Source organism: Saccostrea cucullata, unplaced genomic scaffold (assembly GCF_032062105.1).
Source record: "Saccostrea cucullata isolate Sc308-1 unplaced genomic scaffold, CSIRO_AGI_Scuc_v1 ctg5415, whole genome shotgun sequence".
In the NCBI taxonomy this organism is placed as follows: Eukaryota; Metazoa; Mollusca; class Bivalvia; order Ostreida; family Ostreidae; genus Saccostrea; species Saccostrea cuccullata.
Genome location: NW_026929885.1, coordinates 46152 through 56478, shown reverse-complemented (window position 1 = coordinate 56478; position 10327 = coordinate 46152).

The following is a 10327-nucleotide window of genomic DNA, read 5'->3' as shown; positions in this document are numbered from 1 at the left end:
TTTAAATCTTTGTCTACATTAACATTGCAGGTTATCCTGCAATATTCACAAAAACGCAGTCTTTATTTCTTTTAAAAACATTCAATATCATATCAATTCTAAGAAAAAAAGTCATAATATTATTATTAGTAATTAATTAAAGCTAGAACTTTTTAAAATTTCATTTCCAATTTATAATAGAAAGAGTATTTTCACAAATAAATATGTAAAAAAGAAAAGGTCCTAGCATTTTTGTCTCTTATGATTTACTTACACATAAGCTCCTAAATTAATATATGATGTATATTTTTCCCCTCAAAAGAACATGAACATAACTTAATAATGATATTACTAAGTACCGGGGATGTATTCATGGTATAAAAAATGAGTTTAGCAGTATAAAGATTGATTTTTCACTCAAAGTTTTCAAACTGTTTTTCAGATATTTAATATTAATAAAAAAAAACATCATTGATTACATCGAAAATCATGTGGGTACATGTCCTATATAAACTTCAGAGGATCAATCAATTTTCTAACAGAGATATAGTAATTTGATATTTGGATACTCCCAAACAATAAAGGTAAGAGTTTGCGGGTTATTTATTAGTTACTGGTATGTCAATCATGACATGTATAATAAGCACTGACCCCCATATCTCAAAATTTATCTTGACAGCAAAAAAAAAAAAAGTACTTTCAACACATGCAATGTTTGTTAATCCCTAGTTCACTACTGTAGCAAATAGCCAAATACCATGTCTGAGAGAAGATAATATAATTAATTTTTTAATCAGTAATGCTGATGACTGTGATCAAGATACTTCTGAACTGTAACTTGCAAATTACAGTCAAATTTAGACATGACAATATATATTTTTAAGTACAATCATCAGCTAGTGTACATATTGAGGAAATTCGAACAAAAGAATAATAATTCCGATGTGTATAATTTTCTGACGATTATTTACTTTGTATAATATACTACTGAATATCCCCATCGACTGCTAGCTCTGCAAACACTTTATCATGTTTACAGTGACAAAAATTCATAACATCTGAAGACATATTGTTTTCATTAGGCCTAGGAGCTAGCATAAATATTTAATGCTACGTCCCAAATCCAAGATGGTTTCCTTGGTTACAAATTTGCAGCATTCAAGATTTTTACAAAAAGGAAGGTTTTTTCCTATTTCTAAGTGAACTAAATGTAAATTTAAATATATATTTTCGCCTGAAATAAACTTTATTTGATCCAGTAAAAAGTTTTTACTGATTTATCTTTATTCAAAATCTAACATTTAGCAGCTAGGTTAGCTGTCCCTTCAATAGAGATAGATATCTACTACTTAGCTTCTGAGTTAGCCAATACGCTTTTGAACGCACCCCTAAGTGAACGAGGGATCAGGTTGATCTATCCAGAGACGTATAATATTCTCTTATATGTCTCTGATCTATCAAGGTGATAAGCCATGTATTAACATGCTTTTAATGAAATAAATAACAAATTCCATAATTCTATATCTACTTACGAGAGTAGAGCAGGTTTTGTTTACAAACATCATGTGGAAATTCCTCGTTTTTTTTCTTTGAATGGTTTTGGGTAATTCTAGGAGTAATGCATCCTTCTGCACAGAATTTTTAAGAAGTGAATCCATAGATAGAATATTGCGGTTTCTTTTTTAATATATTCGATCAGTGCATACTATTTATGCAAGATATATTACTGTATTCAGCGGCGGCTCACAGAAATTGGTCCGACCAAAATAGTCCCATCATGATAAGTAGATAAAACATTATTGTTCATGATAAGAGTAAAGTTGTGTATGTCATACGTTATAAAAATCAAAAATAACGTCACGTTATATTTAGAAAACCACTTTCCCCCGAAATCCAAATAAAAAATATCAATATTCCTACGCTCGCTCCCTCCTCAGCCCTTTTTTTTTTACATGTTTGATAACAGAGAATATTTAGGTCATTTTTCGATTCATATCTTTTCACCGATGAATAGATAAAACTATATCAGCAATTGTATTAAGTACATGTTTATACTCCTTTAATTATCATACAATTTCTTCTTAAAGAAAAAAAAATCATTCTGTGTGTGTGTTTTATTAAATGACGGAATTTTCAATCCCTGGCCGCATTCTGCTCGTGTGTACACTTGGTAAACTGTAGGGTATATAAAATGTGTAGCAAAACGAGAACTGGGTCGGAGATTCGGGTTCGTGTTGAAGTCAGCATACCATTTTATACAGAACTTGAATTTAGTTCAAGTAATTTCTGCGACGATTACATTAGTATATTTCAGTAATTTTCAAAACAAAAACGTTTTCAGTTTAGAATTTTCCGGCCCGGTCCTGATTTTCCTAACCCGGTCATTTTAAACACAAGTTGTTGCAGATGCAAATGATAGAACAAACTATAGTTCAACAGGGATTGTATAATTTTTATTAATCAAAATTCGTATTCATATGATCTAATTAAGAAATGTTTTGTCTGCCATCGTAACTTCTCGGCAAAACAAAACGTGTTTCTCCGAACTCGCTGGATACATTTGACTGCTCCATCTCACGTGTGTAGACCAAGGCTAATGTTGGTCTTGCGGACACAGGTATGTGTACTGTTTGTTAGGACACTGGGTGACCAAAATGCTACGGACTCACGAAATTTACACCAGTTCCATAATTAGACAGTGCATTTTTTTTTTATTAAAGTCATTATAATCACTGTTAAACATATATTAAATCTAAAAGTCGAATATCTTTGGATATGGGGTAACCCATATCTATTCTTGTTATTTATTGGTTTATTTTATTTTTTTTAATTTAAACAATGCACAGTTCACGAGAAAACAAAGAAATGAAAACAGGACTATTTTAATTTTTTAAATTTTTTTTGGTTGTAAATACTGTCATGGGTAATAATGGTAATTCAAATATCCAATATAATCTCTCCGTATCTCTAAAATAAAATGTTTCCCTTGAAAAGTTAATTTTATTTGCATGGTCAGCGGGATATTCCGTACAAGTGTAAAAGTCCAGTCAATACATAGCCCCCATGAAGCCCCTTCTTTTTCTTCACGACATTTCGATATATTGTTAACCTTCTATGATGTATTCACCAACCATGCATCCTTCAATACTCAATAGTAACCTATAAATTGTTTTAACCCAATTTTTGTGAAACGTAGAATGACAAATTAAAAGCTATACGAGTATTCAATTTACTTTCATAAATATGATTCAAGCTTATATTTTCGAATTCTTTGACAAATATCAATACTCAATAGTAACCTATAAATTGTTTAAACCCCATTTTTGTGAAACGTAGAATGAAAAATTAAAAGCTATACTAGTATTCAATTTACTTTCATAAATATGATTCAAGTTTATATTTTCGAATTCTTTGACAAAAATTTCTATCATCTGTCCTTTAACACATGTTAAAGGGGGGGGGGGGGGGGGGGGTATACAATTTTATTTTAATTGTCTGCTATCAATTATGAATGATGTAATATAAAATTAAATTGTTGGATTTAATTTTTAAACTAAAAATGAAAAAAATATATATGACTTTAATACGAAGGTTTAGAAAATTATGGAGTTTGTTTGCCATGAATTTCTATTGTAGATTCAGTTGTTAAATCGACTTGCTTTTTGTTAATATCCCTTGTGTATGTTTTGTTAGTTCCAAGCAAATTGTGACAGTTTTGCTACCTAGGGAAAACAAAAGACTCTTAATTGCCCGATGGGGTACCCCATCGAGATCTGGGGTAAAAATATTTGTCTCTCGGAAGTTAGCAAGGGGAGAGGTGTTAGGGTTTAACAGTAGAATTGAGTTACTTTATTAGTTTTCAAACATTACTGCAAGAGTAAGAAAAACATGCAAAATACTACAGAAGTTGATGCTTTTTCTGTGAAATCAAACTCAGATGACAAATATATATATAATTAAAAAAATCACATTAAGCTTAACTTAGGATCGACACCCCCCGTCCAAAAATATAGTCCCGTCGAAAGCAAAAGCGTTTAAGAAGTCAACAGAGCCAATATCTGGAAGTGGAGTATTGTGACACGTTGATGAATATTTCCTATTATTGTTTTTTATCGATTTAATAAAATTAAATCATGAAAAAAAATTATAGCTTTATATCTAGCTTAATTAAATAATACCTATGCCCGAAATAGGACACGATAGCATAATACGATACTCTTTACAGAGTTATGTGCCTTTCTAGAATGAAAATGCTAGATTTAAAATTCTGATGATCTTTACGTTTATCTGATTTATATTTTCATCTTAACAATAATAGCCAATATAACTTTTATTTTAGGGAACATTGGACGAAAAGGAATTTTTTGAATGTTTAATAAAGAAAAATGACAATTTATAGATCCCTGATTTAAATTATAGTAAATAATTAAAAGGGTCTTCTTAGAATTGTTGGTATATAATGAAGATAGGATGTAGTCGATATTGGTTATGTTCTGAAAGCTTGTTTTAATGTTGTCGTTTAGATCACATTTCACACATAAACCAAAACTATCGTAGAAGAGCAAATTGATTTAAAATTTGTAAACAGAAGAAATTAAATCAAAAAGATATGTGATGGAAAGATAATGATGAACAAATTGAAATTCCGTATGAAAAATAATCCAGTAATCTTGTATTCAAAATGTACAAACATTTCATATTCAGATAGAATCAACACTTGTGAAATAAAACAAAGGGCTAATTGCTGGCATACTGCAGGTCACTGTGTAGTTTGAAGTCTCTTTCAGCTTTGTTTTCATATACATGTATTTAAAATCTTATGAGATTGTACAAACTTAGCACTGCACATCAACACCAATACAGAGTAAGAGCGGAAAGCTTAAAGATTCATACATTTTATCGTTATTTAGTAAAACAAAAAATAAATTAAAAGAATTTTAAATATCACGCAGATTCAATGTTGCCCCAATATGCAGATGTCTCTTTTTCGCTACGAATATTATAAAACAAAAGTATAAAAGTTGTATGCTTCTAAAAAATTCTACATCAGTTGTGCCAACCTCCTTTAATGTACCCCAAACCATCTCAAAAGAGTACTGAAAATGCTTCCAAAAGCCTGATTGTATTTCAGTATCTTTGATTTGATTTGCCATAGAATTTTCAAGAGTTCTAGAGTAGTTTTGAAAATTCTAGAGTTCTAGAGTACTTTATTGATTATGGAAATTTGTAAAAGAGTGATCAGATTGAAATCATTGAATGATGTCCGATTTCACACCTTTGAAAATATGTTGTAAAATTTAGCCTGAAGGAATATTCTCACACCTTTTTTTCAGAACTTCAATGTAAACGATGATGTACACATATATTCAACAATTCATCTTCACACCGACTGATGATTACACGAGCCATTTCCTGTTTATTATCAATTTGTGTATATACTTTGTTTTGGAGTAACTTCTCTAAAATATATTTTTAATTAAAACATTTTCCAAGAAAAAAAAACCAACAACATTTTAAAATGTTGATTAACGTACATACAAAAATATGTTGTTTTTTTCTTTTTCTTTTTTTAACACTGCAAAACAATATAGAAATTCTGATAATGTAAAAAGACTTCAATTTTCATAGGGAACATATGCCATGTTAATTAAAGTCACCTAATCATACTGGTGTGTTCTCTTGAATGGCCATAACTTTTTTATTTCTCAATGAAATTTTGCCAAGTTGGTATTATTTTGCTTGCAATAGTATGTACTTTCTACATGTAAAATGATAAATTCTAAGAGGACTAAAATTTTCATAGGAAGAATCCATCATTATGTTATACTGTGTCAATCGTACTCAGTAGTGTTCTCTTGAATGGCCATAACTTTTTTATTTTCCATGAAATTGTGCCAAGTTGGTATTATTTTGCTTGCAATAGCCTCTACTTTCTAAATGTAAAATGATAAATTCTAAGAGGACTAAAATTTTCATAGGGAGAATCCATCATTATGTTATACTATGTCAATCATACTCAGGGGTGTTCTCTTGAATGACCATAACTTTTTTATTTTTCAATGAAATTGTGCCAAGTTGGTATTATTTTGCTTGCAATAGCCTCAACTTTCTAAATGTAAAGTGATAAATTCTAAGAGGACTAAAATTTTCATAGGAAGAATCCATCATTATGTTATACTGTGTCAATCGTACTCAGCAGTGTTCTCTTGAATGGCCATAACTTTTTTATTTTCCATGAAATTGTGCCAAGTTGGTATTATTTTGCTTGCAATAGCCTCTACTTTCTAAATGTAAAATGATAAATTCTAAGAGGACTAAAATTTTCATAGGGAGAATCCATCATTATGTTATACTCTGTCAATCATACTCAGGGGTGTTCTCTTGAATGACCATAACTTTTTTATTTTTCAATGAAATTGTGCCAAGTTGGTATTATTTTGCTTGCAATAGCCTCTAATTTCTAAATGTAAAATGATAAATTCTAAGAGGACTAAAATTTTCAAAGGGAGAATTCATCATCATGGTCATAATACTCTGTCAATAGGAATTGGATTGTTCACGTAATTGATTACCATAACTTTTTGTACTTTTCATTGAAGTTTATTAGTTGCCAGTTTGGAATACAGTTAAGTTTTTGTTATAGCACTCACACAGTTAATCAAACCTAAACACTTAGAAAATGACCAATGGCAAGGGGAGACTTTTTTTTAAGTTTCTAAAATTTCAATAAATTATTCGAAAAGGGGGAACTTTATCTGCCTTATAAATACATTGTTACTTTTCAAAAATAGAAATTATGTTTTCAAAGTCAGATACCTGCATTCATATAAAATATATATTTATTTGACCCCTAAAATTCATCTGTGAAACATGAGTATTGCAAGTTTTCGCCTTTTAATTCATGCAAATTCACTTGGCTGAGTACTTTTATTTGATAACGCTCTCCAAGTGAAAACGGTACCATGATTAAAAATATTTCAACATTCATTTAAAGTAAAAATATATAGTCGTTATAGAATACTTTATTTAGATGGGAACAAAACGCCCGAAGTGAATCCACATAGTCGAGACGAATACACACATTACACTGTTCCTATCTAAATCTCCGTTACGTTTTTTTTATAGTAAAAATTCACAGTCTGTAAATGCATTGATGCAACTGTGATGCATGAACAGGAAAGAAGACCGAAGTGGCTGAACTTTTGTTGTCTGCTAAAAGGATTAATTCACGTACTTTTAAATCAATGTAGTCTCATTTATATTCATTTTATTGAGATATTGGTTTAATACGTAATGCTTGAATTAGTCCATAATCACCTCAGCGCAAATTAATAAGTCAAAAGGTGCTACAGTTCCATTCAGCATATTCAGTTATGGAATTCCCTCCTATGTATAAGGAGCACTCGAGAAGGTACTTTTATAAAATAAGTTTATTCAGTATATAACTTTGGGCATTACAGCCCATCAGTTTACAAAATGACAATATGACAAAAATATGATAAAATTGACTCTCAATGAGTCTAAACTGGGGGTGAAACATTTAAAGGTCGGAAGTATTTCAGCAATTATAATATAACCAAAACCCATCACAAACCTATTTCAATGATATTTTCAAAAAATGGCTATTATTTAAGCTACCATTCATCATGTTCCTTGTAAAATCAAGATAGATCTATGCAGAAGTTTATTTTTGGTTTATGATAGTAAAGACTAAGAATAACAACTTTATATCTTAGACAACCATGACAACAGCATGTATATAATATGACAGTAAATTTTTTTTAACAGTAATATAAGCTAGAGTAGAAATATCAAGGTAATGATTTTAAAATGTTGAGTTTTAATGAATTATATGGCAACAATTAAGCTTTCAAAAGTAATTTTGACCCTTGACTGTATTAAATTAAAAGAATCAAAACAATTTCCATTCTCCTGTAGGATAAAATATTCTATAAATCATTTTGGTAGAGAACTTTTTATCCTATTAGTGTCAATTATAGAACTTCTTGTCCCATTTCATACATTATGGGATAAAAAATCCTATGTAGGGTTAAAAATGGGAGTTTTGATTCTATAGGAGAAAAAATCCCACAGAACTCATTTTTCTCCCACAGAATAATGGTGGGATATTGGTTAGGAGAGAAAATCCCACCATAATCCCATGGGATTTCTTGATTGCAGGTGTAATATCTTTTAAACTAGAAGATATTCAGGTGTAAAGGTTAGTCCATGTTGTGCGATTAAAAAAATCCCACCAGATGACATAAATGGTTTTCATGTATCTTTGGAAAAGTGGTTGGCGAAAGTCCGGACAAATGTCGTGTCCGGAGTTAAATGTCGCACTGTTTTAAGTAATTACATTGAATAGAACTCAAAGTGATAAAAATCAAAATTTTGACAGGAATTTGTAGCATGTTCTCAGGTATAGTCTTGCCTTGGGACCTGCAGAACCTCTCTCCTTAAGGATTTTCTATAAAGTTGTAGTTGTATTTTTCTTAACTGAATATGTTCCGTATGTATATGAAGAAATTGCATAAACATATGAAAATATGCGAAATGGAAATTTACTTGGAGCTGAGCGGATCAAAAACCCTTGACTTGGAAAGATGCTTAATTACCTATACATGTACACATTAAATATTGTGTGAAGAGTGCTTCCCTTTGAATGATTTAATCTATATTAAGAAGCTCCTGTATGTTGCGTTGGTTTTAAATTATTATATATGCAATGTGTTAGGTTGTTCTTTTGTGAAGTGTATTGGATTAAAGATGCTGCGAATACTTTAATCAGTTTTGCTAGCACGATATCCTTTAAAACATATATTTTTGGGGTTGAGGGTGGTTAAAAAACATTCCTTAGGCCAGGCGTCTATTATATTGTTATACTGCTTGTCCAATTGTTTATTGTCCTGGCTATAAAAAATATTCCTACAATATCAGAGAGTTTAAATAATTATCTTTTCTAAACACGTCTCGGCTACGGTGTGTTCTCTGCATTGGATAATTTTTAAATTAGCAAAATATATTCAATAAAAACATAAGATAAATTAAAATCAATTGGTTGGCAAACAAATTCTAGAAAATCGATACATACTTTATTACTCAAAAACAGAAAATTGAAATGAGCAAAAAAATCTCGCGGAACAAAAGTAATTATCAAATTATGGTACTATCTAATTGTACATAGAAAATCAACAGTTTTTTTCTGTGAAAAGGCATTTTCTTAATTAACAAATTTAATGAACAAAAAATCTCGCGGAATAGAAGCAAGGATAAAATCATTGTACTTTCTAATTGTACATAGTAAATCAACAGTTTTTGCTGAGAAAAGACATAATATTTCCTTAATTTACAGAAGTATAACAAATGTATATATAAATGGATTAAAAGATATAGGATGTATATGTAATATTTAATATATATCTCCATGCTTATGACAATATGCAATACACACCCTTGTGTATAAACTGAGAGTAATGTGATAATTTTTTACTTTACTTACATGTAATTCAAATACAGGTAATTTCGTATAACTTGGAATGGATAAACATTTTTTGTTCTTTTTCTTTTTAAGTAAATAATTAAGTATAGAAAAAACGTTAGTAGTAATAAGAGTATTGGAGCATTTAAAAAAAAAATTATAACTAATATATATGCTTAAATATTTTAGAAGTTGTTAATTTATAAACCATATGAAGGGTTTGTTTTAATGAAAAAAAAACTCTCTGTTAGATAAACAAAAAATCATATTAACCATAGCAAATCTTTTTTGACTCATGATTATTGAAAAAAAAATGACTAAAATATATTAAGCATAGTGTGAAAAAAAACTAATTTATATCCAGTATAGCGTAATGGAAATCCCAAAAATAAAGACCTATAACCCCATAGTGAGATTATTTTCTTATGGGCTTTTTTATGTCTTGTCGGTGTGTCAAAAACGTCCAAGACATTGAAATACAAGAGCTAGATTTTAGACAATTGTATTGCTAAATGAAATATAATCCAATCTTTTTTTATATAAATTTTGTTTCAAACAATTAGCTAGTTCAAATTTTAATTGTATTTTTTTAGTGATCAGAAATGTTGTACTCCCGTACTTAACGCAGTCCCTCGACTATAAAAGCCAGTGTTCTCGCGAAAATCACTATATATTCCTTTAAAATGTTAAAATATTTAATATTTATGATTTATAGAATGTTAATAGCTATATTGAAATTGGACAATAGCCTTACGACCTTACATGTAATACAAGGTAAGCACTTGAATTGAAATATTAAATATTAAAGATATACAACGTGTTTTTCCTATCCGCAGTTAACAATTCAACATTTCATCAACGTTGTGA